Here is a 13,036-nt window from a genome sequence, read left to right on the forward strand (position 1 = left end):
CCTGCTACAGACAGGCATCAGATTATTTCTTCCATGCTAAAAAGGAGAAGAAACCCACCTTATACAGTATTGCAATTGAAATGACTGCTTTCCTCTAACTGTATTTATACAGCTCTTTCTCTAATCCAAGAGGGTAATTGTGTTCCATTTCTTTCTTTTAATTTTTTTTTCCTTAAGTATATCTTTACCTGAGCCCAGTCAAAATGCAGCCTGAGAGTTGGGGGTCTTCTTCGTGGGGGTGGAAGAGGGAGGAAATGCTTTTCTGTTCTGATCTGAATTTTATTTTTGCCTTTCTAAAAGGATGTGGTAAGGCTTCTGATGCAAAATGTTCTCTGTGCCTGTGTCAGGGTTTGGGCTGAATCAATGGCTCAAGCTCAGTATTTTGTCTTTAACTCCTGGATTCAAAGGTCCTATAAAACCCTGATCTGAAACTACGTAAAACCACATTTTCTCCTCCTCTTGTAGTTCTCAGTGATTTTTACAGATGTGCTTTCAATAGGGAATAGGGACATGTAATTATGGGCCTCTGCTTTTGGCTGCTCTGAGCTGGATGTGGTTGGCTTTCCCCTTCCCTTCTCCTAAGCAGCGCCGTGCACCTGCAACTCTCGTTGACTTTAGAGTCCTGGGTGCTCCAAATCGCAATCAGGGCATCCGAAGGGGCCTTTCGGACCATTAGCAACTCCTGGAAAACTTGGGCCTGTGTGGACAGGAGGGGAGGGTTTTATTTTTTTATTTTTATCCTTTTTTCCCTCTTTAAGATGATGATGAAGAAACACTGCAATGGCTGAGTCTCTGGGCAAGATGAATGTGAAGTACTGATCTCAATGAATGTCACTACCTAGATTCATTTGCTAATTATGAGAGTTTTCGTGCTGCAGCCCTGTAATAAGCTAAGTGATACAGTAATGCAGAGCTGTTCCCTGACCCTGCCATCCTGTGCATTAAATGGCTGTTGCCTTTGCAGGCCAATGCTTGTGGTGCTCTTCCCCTGAATTCATTCAGTTACTGCAAATGCAGGTGGGAGTAGTAAAAAGGGGCAATGTGGCACAAGGTGCTGGCCTGACACTAGAAACTAGAGGAGATTTAATCTCCCTAATGTCCTACAAAGCTTCCATCTGCGTTACAATTAAAAATGGGTCCTTTTGCAGAGATGCATTTGCACTTCTAGCACATAATATTAAGTGAACTTTGCACTGATTATACAAAATGGGCAGTGAATTAAATGGGCAGCAGCACTCTCCAGAGGGGCAGGCTGCAGAGCTGCAAGAGCTTCTGGCTCACTGTGCTCTATCCAGAGCACTGAGGGCTTTGGGGCCCTGTAAAATGTGCTGAAAAATGTTGCTGAAGTCCTTGGGGCGACCTGATTTAGCTGTGACCTAGAACAGCCCTAGAAAACCAGGAGAGCTCTGGGGCCAGTGCACCAGTTGTCATGCACAGGAGCTACAACATTGCTCTTGCAAAGGGATGTGAGAAATTGCTCTGGGAGTATGAGGAAAATGTTCCTGCTCCATTCCAGCAGCTCTGGAGAGAAGCTGGAACAGATCTACCATGACACTGGGGGAATAAGGATTAAGTTGAGCCTGTGGAGCTGAGACACCAACTGTGCCTGGTGCTCTCCACTGGCCTCCTGCCCTGAGGCATCCCCAGTGACACGCTCATCCATCCAGGAGGCCAGAGCTCAGGCTGGGCTCCCCCTCCTCGCCTCTCCCACCTCTATGTGCTGCTGGGGCTCCTTTTGGGACAACTTCTTCTCTGCTTCTTGGTGGCTGACTGCTTGCACTGCTTGGAAGCAGTGGGGTTTTAGGGATGCTCTTTCTCCACTTAGGCTGTACCGACAGGAATGCGAAGCAGCTCTCTGACCAAAGGGAGTTGGATAAAGGGACTCTGTTCTCAGCCATCTTCTCGCCTGAATTTAGGGTGGCGGGGGAATGCTTGGTTCTGCTTGGAGCTGGATGTTGTGGGAGTACGTGCACAATGAGCCAAGGAACATGCCAAGGGAGTTGGTGGTTACAGCCTCTAACAAAGAGCAGCTTTATGACACTTGATCTAGCAAGGGGGTAAATAAGCACAGCTTCCCAGCCTGCGTTGTAAAGAGCCTTGTAAGATAACAAATAACTTTGAAATGCAGTTCCCTCTGTAGGTGCAAGCATGACTCCATCTTTAAATGGGACAAATCAGCACTTTTAAGTGCAAACGCCTCCCAACAAATCGGACCTGAGAACACGCTTTTTGCCTCCTCCAAGGACGAGCTGGGAGGAGACTCCTGCACGTGAGCACAGCTATCCCCTGCTGTCGAGCAGGAATCTCGCAGCTGCTGCATCTCAAGCATGGCAGGCAGGGCACGAGCGTGGCTGATGGCAGAAACATTTGGGGAATGCCTCCGACAGCCAGCGTCACCTCTGTGCTGACCTCTGCCTTGCCAGTGAGTGCATTTCTAGCTGGTCTCGTGCTCAGCCCTTAAAGCAGGGGGAAATTGGAGAAGTTCAGAGCTGAACAGGAGTTATGGAAACATTTGTCACTGCAGCTGATACTGGTTGTAAACATTTGGAGGCCTTCTGAACCACACGCAGCAGCGTGGCCCTAGCTTAGCTAAACAGAAGGGTCTTGCACTGATCTGGGGCATCTCTGCTTGCCAGCCCTGAGCCAGGCTTCCTCTTCTGCAAAGAGCTCTATAAACATACAGCCTTTCACTGGGCTATGATCTAATTATAAATGCTTTAACCTGCAGCCAGCTCAGAGAGCTGGAGCTTTGCTGAAGCAGCTGAGGCTCTGCGTAGGCATGGGCATTTGCTGTGGCCTAAAGTGCCACGTGTGCTGTTACCTTGGATTTCTGGGGCTTTGCTTGACGTGCTGCAGAGCTGCTTTGGAAAGCTGCCTTCGTATTTCCAGTCAATCGAGTTGTTGCTCTACAACCATCTGTCAGGGCCGACGAGGCCTCAGTACAACTGTGAGGAGCGGTTATGGTGGGTGTATTCTGCGTGCTCGCAACAAGTGCTCTCGTCCAGGTCTCTCTGCAGACCCTCTGTAGCAAAAAGGGAAGGAATTACCCTTCAGACTTTGATTTCAGTCACCTTAACCAAGGGAGCAGCACCTCATTTGTCACTCCAAATAGGTGTTAGTTCTGTGCAGGCATCCACTGTGACGTTTTCTCCTCAAATCAAAGTAAGAGCAGAATTACTTGGAGTCTGGTAATGGATATTTGCATGGTACATTACAAACCACAAATTAGGTTAATCCACTCTCCAAACCCTACCAGCTACCATCTGTGCATGGTGAACTAATTAACCCTTGAGACATCTGCTAATCCTGATGTGGCTCGTAAAAAGCAGTCGGAGGATGTTTCTCCCCCAGAGATATCCCCCCACATACATGCTGTGCTGTTGCTGGCTAGAACAAGTTTCAAACTCCCAGAGTATGATGATTCTTCCCTTGCTGAGAATCTTTCTTTGCTTGCTTTGTGCCAAAGTTATCATCAGATCCTTGCTCGTGATGCTGGGGCAGGCATCTGAGACGTGGTATTTGGTGGCAACAGGGAGGTGACATGGGCTCCATGGCTTTTCCATACTGAGTCTTCAAGCTGCTCAATTACTGAGAGTTCCCCTTTCTAGCAATGGGGCTAGATGGCAGAAGATGCTGTTTCACCTTTGCTCTCAAAGCTAAGGAATCGGTTTCTGCCACCTGCCCTGCAGGCAGCCAAGCTCTTGTGCACACTTCTTCAGTGCCTGCTAGCAAAAGCCCTGCTGGACCCCCCCCTTCTGAAATCATAACAAAAACCTCACTGCCTGCTCGCTCTTGCTGCCCTGCCTGCTGCTGGGGCGCAGCTGGTTTCGAGCCGCTGCTTAGTGGCTTTCTCCTGCCCCTTGTTGCTGTGCGGTGGGATGTCCCCCCTCTGAGGGGAAATAAACCTTAGGTTTATGGCTCCGCCAGCACCGCAGTGTCTCCCTTCTCTAACTGATCAGATCCTGCCTGCATCAAGCTGGCCGGGCTCTGGCGGAGGCTGCCAGCTGAAGGCTGTTTAAATAGCCCCTGGAATTGAGCACTTAGAGAATTAGCTTAGCAGCTTGGTCCAAGCCAGTGGTGCTTTGGTGAGGATGTTGATAAGGCTTGGCTTCCTCAGCACAGAGAAGCATCCTCCAGCTCGGTTCCCACGTCCACGTTTTGGACTTGCAGAGCGCTGCAGCACCCAGATGACAATCTCCGGTTCCTTTCCATTCTGCAGCCTAAAATGAGGAAGGATGTTTCTGCTGGCTGAATAAATAAAAACTTCAGAGTCCGTTTGAAGCCACTTCTCAAATTCTCTATTTTTATAGATGTTGCTGTAATACTCCCTTATCCCTCAATGGGGAAATTAAGCGGAGTTGAGAGAGTTATGGCAATTCTGGAATGAGGGCCTCCGAGTGAAGGACAAGCAGAGTGCTTTGCACGTGTTTTGCCACCTTTAGGGAGATGCCTTAATTGTTGTTTGAGTTATCAGGGATAGGTTTTTCCACTTTCTTCATAATTACGAAGGGGAATGGCTTAACTCTTGGCTCTTTTCTGGGTTTATTGTGGAGCTATGCTCATCACTTCGGAGCTTAATCTCTTTGGTCCTGTCACACCACGTGTCTAGCCTGCGCTTACAGCTCCATGGCTTGTCTTGCAAGTTTCTTTTATTTTCATAAATGAGCTTTATTTTCTTAACTTCAGTTTGAACTGCCTCCTTTGAGGTAATATGGAGAAAATGAATGGTGTGTGCTAGCCCTTCTGTGCTTAATCATTCAATGGGGTCGCAGATGTGTGAGCCATTAGCTGGACCTGCATGGCTGGGGCTGTTTCTACCTGTCCCAGGATCTAGGAGTTGACCCCAGGGATAAAGTCTTGCTGGCACGGCTGTGAACATGGAGTCCCCTGCTAGCTCATAGCACTCTGGCAGGCGTTTAGCTGTGCGTGGGTATGGGGAGAGGAGAGGACGCAGAGCTTCCAGCCTTGGCAGGTATTTTATGATACTTATGAGATATCTGCAGTGGAGGGAGAGGGGAAGGTACCTCCAAGAGAAGCACAGCCATGCCTTTCCTTTGTCTTAAGGCTGTTGTAGTACTGATAGGATTTCACCCGGAGCGATGCCCTTCTGGTATCAGAAGAGCTGTGAACACAACTCTTGGTGTGCTGTGGGCATGCTTTAACTCATTCAGCTGGCAGTTAAATGTCTCAGTTTCCACCTGCCCTTCCTTTCCCCCTGCATCCAACAAGAGGAAGCCTGAAACTTTTAAATGGGCCTTCAAAGGGGTCAAACCTGAGAGCAAGCTTATGAAGATGTTGGAAAAATCCAATTAACTAACGTGGCGAATCCCACTGCGAGGCTGCGCATCTTCTTCTGTCAGGCTGGTAACTGCAGCAGGTGTCTTGGGGCTACCTGTGTTGAGTGCATGAGTAACGAAGCAGGCAGCTGGTAATTGCTTAACGAACCTGAGCTGAGGTGAGAGCAGTAACAAAGCTGAAATGTGGTTTTCAACCCAAATGTTAGTTTGAGTCATTCCGCTCTCATTGTTCATTTCTCTAGGAATTCTGTCTCCCTGTGCTCCATCTGAAAGGAGAACTTTGGCCAAGAAGGGTTTTGTTTTTGTTTTTTAAGGCAGTGAATGGGGATCTAAGTTTGTCCAAGCCCGTGGCAAGGCCCCAGGAACATCTTAAACCACATAGCTTGGGCTTGGTGTCTTAGTCCTTGCAAGAACTCTGTGGTGCGACATGATTCCTGCAAACTGAGGCACGTGCTCTTGTTTGTGCCCTGATGAATCACATGTGCGTGCCGTGTTCCTCGTGTTGTTGTCCGCAATTAGTGCAGGAGCAGTGATGGGGGCTGCCTCGCTGGTGTCCTCGGGCCGGGTGCTGAGGCTGGCCGGCCTGGGGCGTTTGCCAGCCGCTGCTCCACAGCTTCACAAACGTGTGCCGACAGGAGTGCTCCTGATCAGAAATCAGGATCTCTTCTCCCACTTACAATTAACCTTCTTGGCTCCATGTACTAATTACCACATGGAATTTAAACACAAGAGCAGATTCTGGCAGAACATCTTGATTCTCACATAGTGCTTTTTTTTTCCTTTTTTTTTTAAGCAGGAGGATAAAGGGATTTAGTAACAAAACAAAAAAAAGATAGAGTAAGCAGAAGCGTAGCAACCAAGGCCCAAACAAGATTTAACATGTGGTTACAGGGGTTGCACATCCTGGGCCTGGGTCTGGAGGGAGCCAGTAGTTCTTGACCCTGATGTGCATCCTCGGTTCAGTTCCTGATGGCAGAGCTCCCTCTCCTCATGATGGAGAATTAATCCCTCTACTAGTGAATTTGCTCAGCTCTAACTGCCGTTCCGTTTACTGGCTCTTGCCTGATGTAATAATTCCCCAAGCAGCTCACTTTCTTTCCTGATTTATTTTAATCAAGTCTGTGAGTTACCACGTAGCTGAAGCAACATCCACTCTGCCAAAGCAGGGCTGTTGCTCTGTGCTCAGCTACACCGGCACCAAGAGGGGTCTGAGGAAGAGCTCTGGCTACGCCAGGCTGTCTTCAACCTCTTCATCCCCTTGCAGTATCTGCAGGTGTGTGTGACACCATTCTGCATCTCTGGTCCTGATGTAAATCTGTCCAGTCCACCCTCCAAGCCCAGCCTGTGGGATTCTGGCAGGAGGAAGCCGATCTCGCCATTCTCCTTGCACACCACATTTTTAACGTCGCTGTTTAAACTGAGACGCTTTGGACTTCTGCCTGAGGCTACTGAAGAGAAGAGCAGATAGAAGAGTTTATTCTTTCTGCACTGCTTCGCTTCCCTGCTGACGAGATGTGTAGCCTGCTGGATGTATGGGCTCGCTGGCCTCTTCTGGGTGGCCCATATGCTGGGGGGAGGAAGACGGGACAGGAGAAGAACAGTTGTTTGTGCGTTGTGTGGGCTTTCTGCTTTGCCGCCTGGCTTTTAAGCTGAAGTGTGGGGACAGGGTGCGGGATTAGGGAAAGGAATGTGTGTGCGCTCCCTGCGCTTCCCAGCTCGGAGCTAACGCTGCGCAGAGCCCCGTGTCGGGGGGAGAGGGCCGGGTGGGCAGGGAAGGGCTGCAAGAATGAGGTGTGGCTTGAGCACGGCGATGGAAAGCAGGACAGCGTGCACCCTGGTGAACACCTCAGTGCTTTTGTCTCTTAAGGGGTGTGATGGCTCTTCTGGTTTTCAGGAGTCCTCTATTCTCCATCTGCTCCTGCGCTGCCTTCCTGCTCTGTCTGTCAAGTGGCAGATGGTGCTAACACTGCTTGCGTGGGTTTTTCCTCTCCTGCACACAGAGAGCTGTGCTATCAGGCTTTCGTTTTGGCGTGTTAGATAAGGCAGGTGAGAAATGCACTTAGGGGCTGGAGTGCACGGTGATGGTCCTCAGAGCTGTGCAGGAATCTGTGCGTGGCACCGGCGGGGCCTGGCTGCCTGGGAGGAGCAGAGCTTTCACCTGGGGGTTTTGGATAACAGTCTCAGGCTGCTGAGCACCTGAAACTTGAATCTCTCTTGAGAAGGAAACCTGGGTGGCAGGGTGCGTGGCCTTAGGCTATTGAGAGCACTCAGCCCTCAAATAGTGTTCCCTAAGGGCCTGAAGCTCAATGCATGATTCTTCACCATCACATTTGGGTTAGCCTGTGTCCGGCCATGAGACAGACGAAACCCTCACCAGTCTGACCTGGCTGGAGTGGCTCCTCTAATCAGAGATGGCTGAAAACATTACTTCTAGGTGCTCAGCGGGAGTTATCACGTAAGCATCAATGGGCCAGCTCAGCCTGCTGCTGGTTAAACCAGGCTGCCTGGACATGCTGCTGCTGCACTACGCTCCCTGCGCTTGGCAGTGGGACTTCTTGCAGAGGGGATTTGATTCTGGCTCTTTTTTTTTTTTTTTTTTTTCCTTTTCGAGTGTTTGAGCCATGCACGACTCCTAGCATTCCTACGTACCTGTGACTTTCCAAGTGCAATGGCTGGGGGCTCTCTGCCCTCCTCCTTGGCAGTGTCAAGGGCTCTTTTTTTATCCCCCTCAGATGAGTGATGCTTTCAGTTTGTACAGCTGTAGGTGTGGACTGGTGTTCAGATATTCTAGGCGCTTTCCAGCAAATCTGGGAACTTCTACAAGGCTGTATGTGCAGGGACCATAGCAGTCATGTGGGAAGCAGTCCTCCTCTGCCATGTGGAAAGAGTTAACGTGAACGATGGCTGCCAGAACAAGACCTAAACAGCCCTGTGTACTTCTAGGCTCGCAAATGGGATTAGGATGGGCTTTTGCAGAAGTAAACAGAGTAGAAAACTGGGACTCCGTTTCTTTCCAAGCTGTTCCTCCTGTAAAGGACAAAGCTGTGTGAAGCCGCTGGCATGCAGCGGGTAAGCGGGGAGCTGTGCTGTGTGTTTCGCATGCTGTCCTCTCGCCCTGCAGCTCCGTCCCGACTCGGGCAAGGGCTTCTCAGCTGCGGGTTTCTCCCCGGCAGGAGCGAGTTATCCAGATGATGGATTTCTGAGGCACGCTCGAGTCACGTGAAAGCCAGATGCGAGCATTTTCCAAGCAGCGTGTGTGGGTCCGGCGTACTCCAGGCAGCCCTGCTTACGTGGCAAGTGGAAGTGGGCTGAGATTGGTGTGCAGTGTGGTGCCGGGGAGGCGAGGAGCCCCGGCGGCTCCGGGGCGGCCGCTCCTGCCCAGGAGGGGATGGAGCTGCCTGGGCTCAGCCCCTCTGCTCCCACCCTGCACACACGGCCCCTCCGAGCCCTGCACAGGCTGCTTGTCAGGAGGCTGAACCCAGTGCATAGGACTAAAATTAAAGGTTTTATTTAATGCCTGCTGTCAAATCCTCTTACTCCTGCGCTTTAGCTGGATTTGCATATTGGAAAATGCTGAGGATTATCAACTAGTCAAATATTTGCCAAGATGTAGCTCTTTAAGGTACTGCCTGTTGAGCAGATGGCGTGTGGAGTGGAGGTGATGTTGTTCTGCTTTAGGTGTGTGGGAGAGGAGACATCTCTGCAAAGATGAGAGGCTTTAAAACACACAAAGTCTCCGTTTGGGGAAAAAAAAAAAACAACAAACAGGCTTGAACAAATCTCTGTACTCCTTCAAAGGCTATCCTAAAGCACTTGCTTTAAACGTGCCACACCAATGTCCCACAGACCTAAGAACAAGGGAAGCTTATTTAGGCAGCTGTGGGGAGGGCCGGGGTGGTTAGCGGGCCCATCCTGGGTCAGGCACTGGGCACAAATGTTGGTTTTGTTTTGGGTCCCTCTGGGGCCTGGGGAGAGAAACATCAATGGCACAGTTAAACAGGATGCCTTGGGCAGTAGGGATTTAAGCAATCAACCAAAACACTCACAGCCTTTCTGTGCCATCCTCCTGTTTCTCCTGCTCTCTGTTGTTTTCTGCCTAATTGAATGAGTTAATTGTGTGAGCCAGGGATGTGTGAAAATGGTTCTCATTCAGGCTGAGGCTCATCTGCTTTTTTTTCTTTGCAATTTGCTCTATACCCTTGTTGTAGAGCTACAGGTAGACTCTGATACAGAATAACTGCCAGAAGCAGGTACTTCTGTTCCTCAGGTTAGTACCACCCAGTATTTTGTCCCCCTCCCTGGTCTAGCTCTGTCATATCTCCTTACCTTCTCATTTAACCAGTCAAGCCCCAGCTGGAGGTGAAGAGGCTGGAAGAGAAAAATCCAACAGTCAGCTGACAGGGGAAGGCTTCGGAGGTGGCTCACAGGTGTATGGGGAAAACACCGAGCATGGTGCTCTGACTGTGGACGGGATCAGGAACATGCCCCACAGTTCTGGGGATCTTCACTGAGCTTCCTGCTCCTGGGGTGGAGATGGCCAGCCTTGCCTTGCAGGAAGGAGGAGATTGTCTCTGCTTGAGAGGAGAGAAAGGAAGTGATGAGTTGGGGCTGACCTGTTCTGGGCAGTCCAGTGACCTACCTGAGCACCCAGGGCAATAACTGGCACTTCATTAATACCAGCACCTTGGCATGCTTGACCTCTGAAACCAGGATCGAAATAAAGGCTTAGCTTCTATTTTCAGTTATGCCCTAGGCGAGGAACATTACAGTGAACAAGACTCTAGCCTTTTCTAAGAATTGGACAGCTTCTAAAAACCATCCCACTCCAACTTTTTCTTGCTGATTTATCAAATACCGCTGATGGGATGAGAACACCCCCGTTCGTCTCTTAATGCCTTTAATGATGATGGAGGAGAAAAAGCATTTACCTCCCCCAGCTCCAGCCTGAGAAATCAGTGGACCACCAGTAAGTTCTCTGGAGTGGAGCACCGATTTGACTTCCCAGGAAGTCAATATAGTTTCAGTTCACTCTAAAATTATATTGCTTACTATTTTCACTCTTCTGGTAAGTCAGGAAGGGTGAATGGCTGGGAAATGAATCTGCAAAAAGCTAAGCTGCACTCACCACTGCAGCCCTTGGCTATCTGAGCCAGTAGTGTTTGATTATGGAGAGGACTAATGCCCTACAGAGCTGATCCCTGTTGGAGAAGGGCAGCCCCTTTCAGATATCAGCACCTCTGCAGAGTGGCCACCTGTTCTTATACTCCTTTTCTCAGTATTTTTTGCTGTACCCTGTATCTGCACAGCTTTATGGAGATTTCAGGATTCCCAGGTGATGTTTGAAGTGGGGCATGAAGAGAACAAAAGAGTCTGTTAGTTAAATGTTCCTATTGCTGTTATCTGTGTGGAAGGCAGCTTCCGTAGAAAGGTCATGTCTGTATAATTAAACTTCTTTTACAGTCCTGAGAAAGATAGTCCCATCCAGTCCCCTTGTGAGGAATGTCTCTGGCCCAGGTTAGCTTCTCAGCTGTGCACAGCAATAACTTGGGGCAAGGGCCACGTGGCCAGAAGTAAAACCATGCTGAGACTCGGGACCAGGATGATCCAGTTCACCTCTGGGAATTACCCCAGCAGCATTGCTGGGCAATACATAGCTTAATCTAGACAGCTATACAGGTACTAGTTTTTTAAAACAAAACCCAAAACCAAACGTGACAAACCCAGCAATATGCAACCTGTGAATCTTTAGATGTGTATTGCTTCTAGCCTATTTAGCAGCATTAAATAATGGCTGCTGTAGTCAGCACTGAACTGAGCGTTTTAACAATGTTATTGACAAAAGGGAAGCTGTAGCAGGAGCTGCTGCTGGGAGGGCTGGGGATGAGGAGCTGCTTTGCACCTGCTGGGCCGGGACCTGGCTGGATGTGCAGGGCTGGAGTGGATCGTGAATGTGGCTGTGGTAGCATTGCGCTCATGCATTCAACTCTAGACGTTTTCAGGCGTTTTCCCTGAAGCTTTCTCTGCTCTAGCTGCATACAAGACAAACAGTCTGCTACTCAAATGAGATGAGTGGGGCTGTATCGGAGTGTAAAGCATTAGTCCCCAGCAGTCTGGCGCCTCTTCTCTTGCCAGCAGTGGGAGGAGCGGCAAACAAATGGCTCTTAGTGGCGGCAGAAAAGCTTCTGGTGAAATCTAAATAAAATCATGTTTCATGTGTTTTAGTTCACCATGACAACTGGCTTAATTAAGCCTTCAAAGCCTTTGTCCTTCTAATTCCTTCCTTCCTTCCCTTCCCCACCTGAGGACTCGGGCTGGCCCATCCTCGGGTCCCCCCCACCTCCCTCGCAGCAGCTCTGGCGGGACGGGCTCCAGCAACGCGCCTGCTCCGCGGCTATTTCTGGGCGATGTGGCTCTGAAGGGAGCCTCCTCAGCGCTCTGCACAACTGCCTTGGCTCCGTGGCTTCGCTGTAATTTATGGACCTGCGTTTCTTTGGAGCTTTTAAAAATAATTCTGATCAGAGGGGTTTGTTCTGGCTCCAGCTGAAGCCAGCAGCGAGGACCGGGGGGGTTGGCGTTAGGAGCAGAGTCAGGATGCCGTTGCCTTAGGAGTGGCTTGCTTTGAGCAGGCAGCTTTAATTTCCCTTCCAAATACTGAGATCCCCCCCTGCTCCAAGTCATCTGAGACCAGCCGGCGCTTGGCCGTGCAGCGGAGGGGGAGAGGAGAGGCAGGAAGCGAGGGTTTGTTCGTTTACCGTTACCAATCCCATTGCAAAGCGGCTCCAAGCCCTGTGCAGAATTCCAGTAAAACTCTGTCCTGAAGGGGAAACCCAGGACCGTTGAAAACTTGTGTTTTGTTGGCATGGGCACAGCGTGCTTCTGGGGCCCTTGACCTCCTCCCCGTACCCTGGATTCCTCCACAGCCCTCCGTTTGAGCTCTTTGCGGAGTGGAATCCATCACTAATGTCTGATATTTTTATTATTTGTAGGGGGAACTCTTAGAAGCTGGTAGCAATTAGAGCTTAAACGTCTTGGAATAAAAAAAAAAAAATTCCCCAAGAAGGAAGTTTAATGCTAAGCAGATGTGCAGGAGCAGCTGAAATATGCTAGCTGTCTTCTGCTTCAGAAGCAACCTCATCTACATCTCGCTGCTGTCAGGCTGGGGCAGCCGGGAAGTGCTGCTGCTGCTGTCTAGATGCTGGGGAGCCTGCATTCGGGACCTGTGGGGCTGTTTACCAGCTACTATTTAGGTAGCATTTTTATTCTGATTTAGGTGGATCAATGACTTTGACAAGGAGAGAAAAATGTGTTGTTTAAAAGCTAGGAACTGTTTGCCTTCCCCCTTTATGGTGAGCGTGGTTCCCCCCTCAGTTGTGAGATGTCACGGGGTGTTTGTCGGTGAGCTGCTGATCTGGGGCTGAGCTTCCTCCTTCCCTTCTTGGGCAGGCACATCCAGGGGAGCCCCAAGCTTGTCTGAAGCACAGCTTATTCCCTCTCTTCTTAATCGTTGGTTGTCTCAGCCTCTTGCTGCCAGCTTGGACTGGGCCAAACCAAAATCTTCCTGCTTGTTTCTACATCTTCCTCATTTATTGCTGCCATATTCAGGTTCTTCTGTCTGGAAAAAGATCTGACAGCTGACTGACGTTCATAATCCTCTTCCTGAAGGCAGTGGAAGTGTATTAAAAAGCTAATAGACAAGTTGCTGACAACGACTCCTTCACACCCTTTCCCGTTTGTGCCCC

General features: G+C 49.8%; 1 protein-coding gene across 5 annotated transcripts in view; it reads left to right on the top strand.

The window, feature by feature from the left end:
* Positions 1 to 13,036, top strand: part of SH3PXD2A (SH3 and PX domains 2A) — a 253,306-nt gene that overhangs the window by 154,446 nt on the left and 85,824 nt on the right. The window lies entirely within an intron of this gene.

Source organism: Anser cygnoides, chromosome 7, assembly GCF_040182565.1.
Source record: "Anser cygnoides isolate HZ-2024a breed goose chromosome 7, Taihu_goose_T2T_genome, whole genome shotgun sequence".
NCBI classification, from domain to species: Eukaryota; Metazoa; Chordata; class Aves; order Anseriformes; family Anatidae; genus Anser; species Anser cygnoides.